This window comes from Myotis myotis, unplaced genomic scaffold (assembly GCF_014108235.1).
Source record: "Myotis myotis isolate mMyoMyo1 unplaced genomic scaffold, mMyoMyo1.p scaffold_m19_p_1, whole genome shotgun sequence".
NCBI classification, from domain to species: domain Eukaryota; kingdom Metazoa; phylum Chordata; class Mammalia; order Chiroptera; family Vespertilionidae; genus Myotis; species Myotis myotis.
This window is the reverse complement of record NW_023416313.1, coordinates 147145729-147159860: the sequence shown is the minus strand read 5'-3', so window position 1 is coordinate 147159860 and position 14132 is coordinate 147145729. Positions and strand designations below refer to the sequence as shown.

General features: G+C 50.1%; 1 pseudogene; it reads right to left on the bottom strand.

The window, feature by feature from the left end:
• Positions 1 to 12671: 12671 nt before the first annotated feature.
• On the bottom strand, positions 12672 to 13223 carry LOC118678712 (annotated as a pseudogene).
• Positions 13224 to 14132: the final 909 nt, after the last annotated feature.

Here is a 14132-nt window from a genome sequence, read left to right as displayed (position 1 = left end):
CAATGCCTCTGGGACCCTGAGTCACAGACCAGAGATGGTTTGGAGGGAGGAAAGAGACCATGAGCCCTGGGTTAGGCCCTGGAGGCAGGCGAGTAAGGAAGAGGCAGGTACCAGAGCTGTTTGGGGGCCTGGTGCAGTGTGTGTGGGGGGTGTGTGTGTGTGCATTAATCAATTCAATCAGCTGGTAGGTATTTAGCATCAGAGCTGGGCCTGCGGGCCCAGGGATGCAGTGCCAGGCCCCAAAGACTCGGTCTCTGCCTTCCTGGAGCTCACAGCTCCGTGAAGAGTTGTGCTCGACTAGAGCTTTCTGCGCTGTGGAAATGGTATCTGCACCGTCTCATGTGGTCTCCACGAGCCCCATGTGGGTGTTGAGCACTTGAAATGTGGCTAGCGCAACTGAGGAAGTGAGTTTTTAACTTCATTTAAATTTATTTATTTTTTATTTTATTTTTAAACGATATGTTTTTATTGATATTTTAGAGAGAGAGAGGAAGGGAGAGGGAGAGAGACATAGAAATATCGATGAGAGAGAAACGTCATTGATTGGCTGCCTCCTCCACGCCCCTCACAGGGGATCGAGCCTGCAACCTGGACATGTGCCCTGACTGGGAATCGAGCTTGCGGCCTCTTGGTTCCTGGGTCGATGCTCAACTGCTGAGCTACACCGGCTGGGCTAAATTTATTTAAATTTAAATAGCTACATGGGGCTGGTGGTTAGTATTGGACAGGACAGGTCTCATGGGTGAGACAGACATGTCAGCATATAAGCTAGAGTAAGACGGGGGCCCATGGGGGCCCATGGAAGTGGCCCCTGACTCAGACTGAGGTTAAGAGGAGCTTGTTCTAGATCTGGTGATAGGTAATGGTTTACATTTTTCCTTTAACTCCTGATGCTCTTTCTCTTCCTGTAAAACTTGTCAATGAGGTACACATAGAGACTGAAAGTGCACAAATCGTAACCGTACAGCTTTGATCCTCCTATTCTAAACTTTCCAGCCAAAGGGCTGTGAAAGGGGGTTATCAGGTCCCAGAATCCAGGGAGTGGAGGTGAATGTGAGAGGGGGTCAGAAAACCCCTCCTCAGGGGCATTCAGGCAGACCCTGAAATCCAGATATAAGTCCCCACAACCTTACTGGAAGGAGCCTGGAGTTGAGGAGGGGGCTCGTGAGAGGAGGGGATGGTGAGAGGAGGGCTACTTTTTAAAAAAATATATATTTTATTGATTTTTCACAGAGCGGAAGGGAGAGGGATAGAGAGATAGAAACATCAATGAGAGGAACATCGACCAGCTGCCTCCTGCACACCTCCCACTGGGGATGTGCCCGCAACCAAGGTACATGCCCTTGGCTGGAACTGAACCTGGGACCCTCCAGTCCACAGGCCAACGCTCTACCCACTGAGCCAAACTGGTTAGGGCAGGACTACTTTTTTAAAATATATTTTTACTGATTTCAGAGAGGAAGGAAGAAGGAGAGAGAGATAGAAACATTAATGATGAGAGAGAATCATTGATTGGCTGCTTCTTGCACACCCTACACTGGGAAGCAAGTCTGCAACCTGGGCATGTGCCCTGACCTGAATCAAACCATGACCTCCTAGTTCATCGGTCGATGCTCAACCATGGAGCCACACTGGCCAGCCAGAGAGGAGGACTATTTTTGAGGAACAGTAGACGGGACTTGGTAGCAGTTGGGACTGAAATCTAGGGGCAAAGGTGACTTTGAAGCAGATCTGCAGGCAGAAGAGCTTCTGGAACATGGGTGGGGGCAGGGAGTGTTAGGTGAGAAGAGAAAGGCTACTTCTAACATGTTTGGTTTGCTGTGGAGCTGTCCTGAGGCAGCAAGAAATAACTTGCCTGCAGAGGGGTGGGGGGGGGGGCAGAAGTTGTCAGTGTGGGGGCAGGTAGTACTTATACCCATTGGGAAGGGGCACTCCAGGAGGGGGAGATGAGAGAACCCACAAACAAGCTGTGGTAGAGTCATGGCGAGGGCTGGACAAGGGTGCAGGGCGGAAAAGCCTCAACGGGGGAGCAAAGGAAGAAATGGACTCTGAAGAGAGGACCTTTAACAATATTACTTAGAAATAATAGGAGAACCAAGATGGCGACATAGTTAAACACCGGAGAATGCTACAACCACTTCAAAAATACAACTAAAAGACGGACCGGACATCACCCAGAACCACAGGAAAGCTGGCTGAGGGGAAATTCTTCAACTAGAAGGAAAGAGAACAGCATACAGAGACTCAGAGGAGGCGCAGTGCGGAAAATACAAAGGTGCAGAGGTGGCTGAGGGTGCGGTTGTCGTTTTCAATCGGGAGGGAGGCTCAGGCCCTGAGCTCCAGTTCTGGGCAAGTCTCTAGGGACCCAGACTCAAACGGGAGAAGCGGGACTGTCTGCATCTATCAACAAGTGAATCTAAGAATCAAGTGAATAAATAATCTGATGAACAGAATGAACTGTTGATTATAATAGAATCAGGGACATAGAAAGGGAATGGACTGACTATTCTTGCGGGGGAAGGGGGTGTGGGAGATGCGGGAAGAGACTGGACAAAAATCGTGCACCTATGGATGAGGACAGTGGGTGGGGAGTGAGGGCGGAGGGTGGGGTGGGAACTGGAAGGAGGGGAGTTATGGGTGGAAAAAAAGAGGAACAAATGTAATAATCTGAACAATAAAGATTTAATAAAGTGAAAAAAAAATAATAATGACTGATGCTTTATAGTCTTGTTGAGGAGAAACTGAGGTTCTGACCAAGATCATGCAACTCATAAGCAATGGAGCTGGTCTCACGTCCTGGCGGTCCGATTCCAAAAGACACACCCTCACACACTTTCCCTCCAGCCTCGAGTTGCCCACCGGTGTCCGCTGTACCTGGCAAGGACAGTGTGGAGGAGGGTGAGAGGAGAATGGAGATGCCTCAGACCACCAGGAAGCTGGGGTGGGTGTGCTGGAGGGTCTGGTGGGGAGGGAGCCAGCAAGGGGAACTTGGGCCCGATGGTCCAGATCTTCTTGGAGCCCTAGATCGGCAGGCTATCACGTGACCAACGCTCAGCTGCCTGCATGTGGACAGCCAGGCACCTGAGGGGAAATCAACGTTGGGTAAGTCTGAGGGGCAGCCTAAGTTGTGGTAAAAGAACTGTAAGTTGCAAGAGCCGCACAAGGCCTGGGTGGAAGTGCCCACTTCTTATCTCTTGTAACAGGGGCCCGCTTCTGCCCCAGCTCCTGACTGTAACCCTGACCTTCGAGAACAGGATGTTAGAGCTGGCGAGGGCTTGACAGATCATCTGGCCCCTGCTCATTTCCCAGCGGCCCTGCAGTGGAAAAACTGTTTCCCACCTTTGTAGGGAAAACCCAGTTCTTCCTTGCCATGAGGCTTTCACCGCTGGGTCTCCTTTACTACCCACACAGAACACTTCACTTCTTCTTCTTTCTTTTTTTTTAATAAATCTTTATTGTTCAGATTATTACAGTTGTTCCCCTTTTTTCCCCCCATAGCTCCCACCCCACCCTCTGCCCTTACCCCCCCACTGTCCTCATCCATAGGTGTACGCTTTTTGTTGCTGGGTCAAAGGTCATACACATGGAAAATGTAGCTATTTCCATCCGTGACGTGTCCCTGTGTTCAGAAAGTTCTCTCACAACTTGTTCACGCTCTACTCAGAAAGGGTACGGAGACACGTAACGGCTTTTAAAAAAAATAATGTGTCCTCTTATGTTTAAAATGAGGATTTCGCTACCACAAGTGAGGAGAAAACAACACTACAGCTGCTCTCGCCCTTCTCGCCCTTCGGGTGATAGTTGTGTGTGGGGCTGCGCGCTGGTTCGTGGGTCGTCGAAGCCTCACAGGGGCCGTTTCAGCCTCACAGGGGCCGCCTCAGCCCCACAGGGACCGTCTCAGCCCCACAGGGACCATCTCAGCCCCACAGGGACCGTCTCAGCCTCACAGGGACCATCTCAGCCCCACAGGGACCATCTCAGCCTCACAGGGACCGTCTCAGCCTCACAGGGACCTTCTCAAAACACTTCACTTCTGACACTTTGGTCACCAAATGTGTGGAGGTTTTTCCCCACAGCAAGCAATTCTCTGTGACACCCGCTGGGTGTCCTACAATTTAACTGCCTACCTGGAGGTAGCACCAGAACCCACAGGTTAAGGGCTCAGTACCACAAGGGTACTATTCCCCCCCCCCCTTCCTCCTCAGGTACTTCAGATCCCAATTAAAGGCCCAAGTTATCACCTGTGCCTCTGACCAACGGGCTATAGATTGGAGGTTCCAAGGGCCCCCCTCCTTGAGTCCGATTAATTTGCTAGAGCGGCTCACAGAACTTAGGGAAACACTTGTGTTTACCAGTTTATTATAAAAGGATATGATAGGTCTGGCTGGTGTGGCTCAGTTGGTTGGGCATTGCCCCTGCACTGAAAGGTTGCCGGTTCGATTCCTGGTCAGGGCACGTGCCCCGGTTGCAGTCTCCATCCCAGGTAGGGAGTGTGCAGAAGGCAGCTGATCGATGTCGTGCTCTCATGTCGATGTTTCTTTCTAAAAGAATCCATAAAAACAATTTTTTAAAAAAGGATATGATAGCCAAAACCGGTTTAGCTCGGTGGATAGAGCGTCAGCCTGCAGACTGAAGGGTCCCAGGTTCGATTCCGGTCAGGGGCATGTGCCTTGGTTGCGGGCACATCCCCAGTGGGAGGTGTGCAGGAGGCAGCTGGTCGATGTTTCTCTCTCATCGATGTTTCTAACTCTCTATCCCTCTCCCTTCCTCTCTGTAAAAAATCAATAAAAATATATTTTAAAAAAATAAATTAAAAAGGATATGATAAAGGATACAGACGAACAGCCAGATGAAGAGATGCATAGGGTGAGGTCTGGGAGGGTCCTGAGAACAGGAGCTTCTGTCCCTAGAGTTGAGGCGCATCACATTCCGGACGTGATGTGTTTGCCGACCTGGGGGCTCTCCGAACCCCATGCTATTGGGGTTGTATGGAGGCTTCATGTGTAGGCATGATCAACTATAACTCCATTTCCAGCCACTATGCCCTCTCTGGAGGATGCTGGGTGGAGCTAAGCATGCCAAGCTTCTAATAATGGCTTGGTCCCCATGCCACTGGCAACCAGTCCCCATCCAGAAGCTCCCCAGGAGCCCCCCAGAATTGCCTCATTAGAACAAAAGATGCTCCTAGTGCTCTTATCATTTAGGCAATTACAAGGCTTTTAGGGGCTCTGTGCCAGGAACTTGGTACAAAGACCAAATATATATTTCTTATAAATCACAATATCCCACGCTCATGAAATCGATATACGTGGTGGCAGAGTCAGGGCTAGAAACCAGGTTCCCCAATGATCATCGCAGTGCTTCTGCACCCATCGGCTCCATCTCAGGAGAAGTTTAGGAACAAAAGGGTGACCTGTGGGTGGGATGATAGGACAGTAGATATAGTTATAACTGATAGGACATTCACCTCCAAATAAAGTTGATTAATGTGCTTAGGAAATTCCCTAGATGATCATATAGGTGCCATTCCAATATTTGAAAACAACTAACACATGGCTGGGAGAAATGCTGGGTGATGGGACCTGATCTAAACATAATTTGAGAGGCCAGATTTGCCCAGATGGTATTGACTATGGATAGAGGTAGAGTCTGGGGCTTTGGTCCCCAAATAATCATCTGCATAAGAGCAAGGTTTGTGGGAGGTGGGATAACACTGGTGTGTATAGACAGGGAGATTCTGTTTGGCACATGGCTGGTCAGACTCGATCCTGTGATTTGCTTGCCAGAAGCACTGACATGGCTTTGAGCTGCGTGGAGAGAGCTGTAGGACCCAGAACGATGGCGCCCATAGGCCCCAGATCTGTGATGGGCAGGCCCTGTTGGGAGGGTAAGGTCTATTTTAAGAGGATAGGGACAAACTTCAGGGTCCAGAGGGAGAAATCAGGCTGGTGAGGAGAGCCCATGCCCAGAAGGAGGACATGGAGATGTTGAACTGGGGGACAGGACTCACGGGGCAGGTGATAGTGGTCTTCACACTCCTGAAGGACTACTAGCTGGAACAGAAACTACATTGATTCTGTGTATCTGAGAGCAAATAAGAAAGACCAGTGAGTGGATATAGACTCACGAGGAAAGACTTTCTAATAATTAAAGCTGTCCAAAGGTGGAATGGACCTCAATGAGTGGTGGTGAGCTCACCATCACGGGAGGTAATCAAGCATGTGTTGGTCAACCAATTTGTGAGAATGTGTTAGAGGGCATTCAAGGATCAGAGTCTCCCTACTCTAGAGTTCTGCAAGGTTTTGATTTTGGGGATGGACCAAGAACCAAAATAACTCAAAGTGCAAGAAGATCCTTTATACCAGCGATCGCCAACCAGTGGTCCGCAAGGTCTGAAAGGTTGGTGACCGCTGGTTTAAGGAAACCTTAGGGAAACCTTTGGAGCGGCCGCCAACCAGTGGTCTGTGAGGTCCAAAAGGTTGGCAACCGCTGCTCTACAGTGCCTGTCCCCCAGGGTTCCTTGGGAACTTGATCTGAGTGTTTGGATTTTTTCTCTCCTCCCTGCTCCCCAGTTCCTTCTGCCAGGCTGGGGAACTTCCTCAGTGGCCAGCGGTGCCACCTTGTGCTCATAGCACACTTCTTGGCTGGGGAAGAGGAAGGAATAGGCTGGCTGCTGAGAGGGGAGGGCGGGGCCCCAAGGCTGGGCCCCAAAGAAGGGCCGCAGAGGGAAAGTCCCCACAATAGAGCATCTGATCTTACCCAGCGAGGTGGGTGCTGACTCAGGTTGGCATCTCTGAGTAAGGAGATGCCGGAAAAGCAACCAGGCAGTGAGGCTGAAAATCTGGTAAAACTTCTTGAGCCAGGGCTGGAGCCTCTGTTACAGGAGTCAGGCACCGCACTGTGGGTTTTGAAGATGACAGTGTTGCCTTAAAATTGCTGAGAGCACTGGTGGGCTGGGAACATGGCCAAAAAGCTTGCTGCTGGCACAGCTGGAGTAGCAACCACTGCTGCACACCTCCGGGGACACTTTGAGTCTAGGGAATACACAATGTGAGTGGTGCCAGCAGACAGCAGCCCTGAGGTTCTGTGCCCACATGAGAAACAAAAGCCTTAGGACAAAGTGAGACTGTGGGGCCTGGGGTAGGCAGGGGAGCTCTGGCTGGTAGATGAGCACAGGGGCAAAGGACCAGTCCAGGAAGGAAGAGCTCTCCGCTGGAGGAGGACCCAGCCTCTACCCCTTCCCTGTTCCATTCATCCATTCACCATCTGGGGGCTGAGTGCCCTCTGTCCTGAACACGGTGCTGGGCCTGGCGGCCGTGGCTGTGAGCCAAGCACAGACATAGGCCTTGCCCTCATGGAGCTTATGGTCCGGAGCAGGGCTGTCCGATAGAACTTTCTGGATGATGGAAATAGTGCCGAGAGGTAGCCAAGCCTGCATCAGGGGTGGGGGAGGTTTCCTAGGGAAGTGAGCTTAGAGCTGGGGCCTAAACGGAGGGGAGGAGCCCTGGCTTGTCCTCCGTGCCTCTCCAGCATTGGGGCCTGCAGTGCCTGCATTCAAGCTCATTCCATGGCGTGCAACACCCCCTTTCCAAGCAGTCTCAGCCGGCTGCGGACTACCCAAGGAGGCTTGTTTGACTGCACCTCCCCTCCCCTGGCCTGGTGTCTGCACCAGGTGCTCAACAAACATTTATATAATTCAGCCAATCACCAAGCAATAGGCATTGAGCACCAATAACAGCTCACTCTACAGCAGTGACCCGGACTGCCAAGGCCCCACTCTCACAGAGCTTCCACACTTGAATCAGGGATACAGACTCTGTAGAAGCAAGTGTACACAAAAGATGATTTCAGAGCGTCATAAGGGCCCCGAGGAATTGAAACAGAGTATTGAGATAGTGTCACTTTTGTTATTGGTGGTGTTGGGGTGTCCTGGGAAAGAATGAATGAGTGAATGAATGAATAAATGAATGATAAGAATGGAGGCCAAAGAAAGGTACACTGCACCCCTAGGCTGAGTGGGGATTAGGAGGGAAAGCTGGGGACTCTTAGATCCCAGGGTGGGGCGCTTGGGGTGAGGTGGAGAGGGAGTGGACAGGGGACGGGTGGAACCTCAAAATTCAGTGAAGAAGGAGAACAACTGGAGTTGCTGACACTATGTCCCCTTTGCACCCAATCATGACTCAGGCTTGAGTTCTGAGAGGAGGGGTGGGGCAGGGAGGACCTAGAGTTGAGGTTCAGGGAGCTTGCCTTAGTTTCCCCACCTGTAAGAAAGTACTTACATTATGCGGCAGATGAATAAGGATTAAGTAAGACCTAGAAAGAGTGTTTAGGTCATTGCTGGCGCTCAGCAAACACGAATTCCCTCAGTCTTGCAACATTGCGAGTCTCTGGCTGGCTCACCGTGTTCCAGTGACGAGAAACAGCCCACAGCCCAGTCACCTTTGCTTCCTCTTGCACAAGCCCCTCTGCGGATGGTGGGGTATTGTCTGCTTTGCTTGTTTCTTCTGGAACCACCTCTTCAAGGAAGGGGGAGCCAAGGGTAGGGGCATATGTGTTCAGACACGCTTATGTCTGAGAAATGAAATAGAGCTGATCCACTTCCTTCCTCGGCCTCCGTTTCTAAGGGTTTAAGGAGGGTTCCTTTTGTCCCCCAGATTCCCACCCAGCACAGGGGGCTTCCAGTTCCTCTCCTCTTCTGGCACACAAGTCCAGGCAGGCTGTGGATTGTTGACCTTGCTGGGGGGAGCCTGCTTGGGCCCTGGCTAGAGACAGGATAGACCGAGATGGGCAAGGATGCCCTTATTTCCTGGAGACAGGAGCTGAGACAGAGGTGAGATTTTGCAGAGAAAGGCAGGGATTAGAATGTGGTAACACTCCCAGGAAGGTGGAACCTGAAAGGAACAAGAGTTGTGTGTGACCTGGCGAGCAGCCTGGCCGCACTGACGCCTCCTGCTCCTGTGAGTCCCACCCAGGGTCTCACCGTGGTTGTCTAATTGTTTTGTGACGATGACTGAGCTGGGCCCTTGTTTTATAAGGCTGGCCTGTGCCTGTCCGCCTGCCATGCCTAGGGCACAGCAGGAGGCTGCAACAAAGGCCAGCTGATTAGGAGATGGAGGGGGAGGGGGAAGATCCTGTGGAGAGGTGGGGCTAGAGGGCCGGTGAGGATGGGCACAGGGGCCAAGAGGAACAGTGGCAGGACGGGAGGCCTGAGAGGGCACAGGCAGAAAGGTCCGGGGAGGACAGGCTCTGTGGAGTAGTCGACCAACTTGGGGGTAAGGACCAAGGACAAGAGTGATGGGGGGCAGGCTGTGGCAAAGTGACTTCTGAGATATGGTGGGGGTCCTCCCCAGGGATGGGGAGGCCAAGAAGCTGAAGGGACATCATTCAACATCTCAGAGACCGTGTCAAGGCCTTTGGGGGCCATGGTGGGTAGCAGCCAGGATGAGGAAGGAAAAAGGACAAGTGTGGGCCCAATCACCTCACCTTGATTTGTCTATTGGTAGCACTAGTTGTCTTGCCTCTGAGTTGGAGACTGGGCACTCAAGGGCAGGGATAGGAGGGGACTTTTCACTATTTTTCACTGTACACTCTTCTATACCTTTTAGATTCTGAGCCACATAAATATGTGACCTTTAAAAAATGTAAATTAAAAATGCAGCCCTAGCAGGTTTGGCTCAGTGAATAGAGCATTGGCCTGTGGACTGATAGGTGCCGGGTTTGATTCCGGTTAAGGGCACATGCTCAGGTTATGGGATTGATCCCCAGTGGGGGACATGTAGGAGGCAGTTGATCAATCATTTTCTCATCATTGATGTTTCTATCTCTCTCTCCCTCTCCTTTCCTCTCTGATTAAAAAAATAAAGAAAAATTTAAAAAATGCACATAAAGCCTTGGCTGGCATTGCTCTGTGGTTAGAGCACCAGCTTGCTCACCAAAGGGCATGTACCTGGGTTGCACTTTCAATCCCCAGCTCCTGCTGGGGAGCGTGCAGGAGGCAACCAATGATGTTTCTCTCTCACTCTCTCCCCCTTCTTTTCACTTTCTCTGAAAATCAATGGAAAAAATATCCTCGAGTGAGGATTAAAAATAAAATTTTTAAAAAAGAGCAAATAAAAATTCTCTTCTCACTCCCTCCCGGGGATCCTTTGGGGGACTGGTCATATTCTGGGGACTGGCCACGCTGGTGAGGGGAGGGGCTGCCTACACCTCAGCCAGCTCCTCAGTGTCCCACTCAGGCAAGCTGGCATCTCCTTCACAGCTCAGGTACGTTCTTTCTTTCTCTGTGCCTGCTGCTGCTTTTGTGGTTCCCCATGCCAGTGGTAACGCCACAGTAGTCCGGCTATTATAGCTTCACTTCCCTTCCCACAGGCCCCAGTCTGTTGACTCTGCCTCTTGCCATGTCTCCTTAGCCCACACCTCCACTACCATCACATCCTGAATATGGTATGTTGGCTCTTCTGATGCCTGCCTCTCCTGGTTTATCCTCCCCATACCTCAGTCCCCGTGAGCTTCCTAAATACAAATCTTATCACACTGCGCCGCTGCTTAAATCCTCCTGAAGCCGACAGTGTTAGTGCTCTGCCCACATCCCCCTGGATGCCCCTCTCCATTTTCTGTGCATGACACTCCCCTCAGTGTGCTTTCAAGGTTGACACCTTCGGTTCTTGGAGGATTGCTCTTGGCCTCCTGGAGCTCCTCTACCCCCTGGGCCACAGCATAACCAGTGACTGCCCCAGGCTGGGCTGCCCTGAGGCCTTACACTCCAGAGCTGTTTGGGTGACTGGCTTGCTTATCGGCCCACAGCCCTCACTCACCCACTGGGAGTACTTCTGTAATAGTACGTCACTCAGCATCTAAGATGAATCCCTCGCCCCGGCTGGTTTGGTTCAGGGGATAGAGGGTCAGCCTGCGGGCTGAAGGGCCCCAAGTTTGATTCCGATCAAGGGCACATGCCTGGGTTGTGGGCTTGATCCCCAGTAGGGGGTGTGCAGGAGGCAGCCGATCAATGATTCTCTCTCATCATTGATGTTTCTCTCTCTCTCTCCCTTTCCCTTCCTCTCTGAAATCAGTAAAATATATTTTAAAAGAATGATGAATCCTTCAGTGGAAACACATTGTCCACAACTTAAAGTTCAAATCACCTGTCTTGACTCACCTTTCTCTCTGGAAATCTATTCCATATCACATCTAAATTTAACACACACCAAAGTTCTGGCTATTCTGTTCTGTCACATTTTTATATCTTAGTACCAGCCTTTTTTTAAATTAAAAAAAATTGAACCTCTTTATTCCTCTCCCTCCATTCTTTATGTCTCTGGTCAATATCATTTCCTTTAACTCTCTAATGGAGCTAATTGCTTCCTCAGGATACTGTGTGTAAACTTTATTATAAGACCCATCTTGCTAAATTTAACTAGTCTTCCCTGGTGCCTAGCATGGTGCTGGGCACAGAGTAGGTGCATTTAAATGTTTTTATTTTTTATTTTATTTTTTTAAATGTTTTTAAATGGATATCAATTCCCCAAATGTCCTAAGACTCTCCACTATTGGGCTTCTCAGTCTTGAATCTCTTCAACCTCCAATCAAAATTCACTGTCCCTGCTTCATTCTCAGAGCTCTGTACTCTATTGCTATGTTGCTAAGATTAATTAAATCTTGTTGGAGGAAAGCAGGATGGTGGACTATAAAGAACACTGTTCCTTCTGGTATCTTGGGATACCAGAAACTCAAAGTCTAACTCTGTGTGGTGTGGACTCTTGGAGGCCCAGTTTGCTCACTTCTTTCACTAAGTGGAAGGTATATATGACTTCTAAGATCATCCAGGGCTGAAATGAAAGTCCTTTGTAGGCTGGGGCCTGGTCTGTCTTATTCTCCATTCTCCCAATACCAAGAATGGTGCCTGATGCAGAGGATGCTCTTAATATTTGTTGAGAGAAGAAACTATTTCAGTAGCTATATATTGCTTGGTGCTTTTTAAAAATACATATATTTGTATTGCTTTCAGAGAGGAAGGAAGAGAGATAGAAACATCAAAGATGAGAGAGAATCCTCCTGCACACCCCCCACTGGGGATGGAGCCCCCAACCCGGGCATAAGCCCTGACCGGCAATTGAACTGTGACCTCCTTGTTCATAGGTTGATGCTTAACCACTGAGCCATTCCAGCTGGGCTGCTTGGTGCTTTATATGATATTCTATGTAATTCCCAAAGTGGTAGAGTCAGGATTTATATGTAGATTTGGATGACTTTAAGATCATGTTCTTCCCTAAATACCTTGTGGCCTTTAGGAGACAAGGCCATCACACAAGGATTTGTTCCATTGATGGCTTTTTAAAAAATATATAATTTTATTTATTTCAGAGAGGAAGGGTGATAGAAACATCAATGATGAGAGCAAATCATTGACTGACTGCCTCCTGCACGCCCCCTGCTGGGGATTGAGTCTGCAACCCAGGCATGTACCCTGACCAGGAATTGAACCATGACCTACTGGTTCATAGGTCGATGCTCAACCACTGAGCCATGCTGGCCAGGCCCATTAATGGCTTTAATGGTGGCTGTGGAAGGGTGGAGAAGATCCTGAGGTCCTTATTCTTCTTACTATAGCATATAGGCAACTGCCTCTTCCCTCACAAACCTTGGGGGATAACAGGAATTTTTTTTCCCCACTGCTTGTCAAATGATCTTTAATTGAAACATTTTCCTTTGTAGTTCTTAACGAGCGGGACATTCCACTGCACCACTGTTGATACCATCTATGATGTCATGAGGGTGGCGGCCATCAACATTGCAGCCCTCCAACTGGGCAGTCCCCAGGATCTCTTTAATGGTTCCAGAGAGTTCTCTAGCTAAAGATCAGTGCTGTATCTGTTGGGCAATGCTGACAATCTCATCAAAAGTGATATTTCCACTGTGCTTAATGTTTTTTTGCTTCTTTCTGTCTCTTGGTGGTTCTTTGAGGGCTTTGATGATCAGGACAGAGGCAGAAGGCACTACTTCAGCCTAGGCCTGTTCTGAATGGTCAGTTTCACTGTAATCCTCAGACCCTTCCTATCACTGGTTGCTTTGGCGATGTCATCACCAACCTTTTTTGGAGACAGGCCCAGGGGGCCGATCTTGGGGGCCAGGGCAGACGTGGCACCCACTTCCCCACCGGTGCACCTCAGGGATACGACTTTGATTTCGTTGGGGTCGAACTTCGGCAGCATGGTGGAGGCAGCTGGTGTAAGATGAACCCGGATTCAGGACGACCAAAGAAAGCTGCACCTGAGCCTCCTCTGAGCCGAAAGCCGAAAGGCAGTAACAGGAATTTAAAGTTGTCAGTGGAAGTGGGTGAGAGTATGGTGAGGAAATCTGATCAGTCATCTAAATGTGGTGCCTGGGCAAATGGTGGGGTTTAGGTACACAGTTCTAGCTATGTGCTGATAAGCCAGCTCTCTCTCTCTAAAAAAAGGCCCTGATTAATTGCTTTGTTGATGTCTGTGGTATATATTCCCACTATGGCTGACTTCAAGCAACCACCATGCAGTCACTGACTGCAGACTTGGCAGAACTGTGCATAGTCAGCTCTCACAAGCCAGTGAGCTGCCGCGGCAACCAAATGAACAGTAAGCAGGCTGTCCCCAGAGAGCCACAGGAAGGCTGCAGCTGCTGCAGATACCACGGGCAGCCTCGGGAGGCCTCAGCTCTTACCCTGCCTTTTCTGAAGACTGGCATTGGTCTCTGCCCCTGCTTTACAGCCGCTATCCCTTTACCTCCATGGCCATCCCGGCTGCTGGCTGGAGGGCTCCCCCCCGCCAGTGGCCCTTGGCTCCTCTTTGGAACACAACCTCTGTTGCCTTGCCTTAAAGGGCTCTTGATATCATCCCGAGAGGAAGGATGGGGGTGCTAGTTCCATCAGTTATTCCTCTGCCCCTCACTTGAATTCAGGCAGTAGTTCCCTCCCAAATTCCAAAAATCCTCAACACCGAGGAACGTGCGCTCACTGGGTCAGGCCCAGCTGGAAGCAGCAGGCATCTCTGAAGAGGGTGGACTGAAGGGGCAGGGAAGCAGTGTGAGGCTGAGAAAGTCTGCTTCTGGTTGTGAGAAACAGGCCTTTGGGCCAAGGGCAAATGCCCCTGAGATGGACAGAT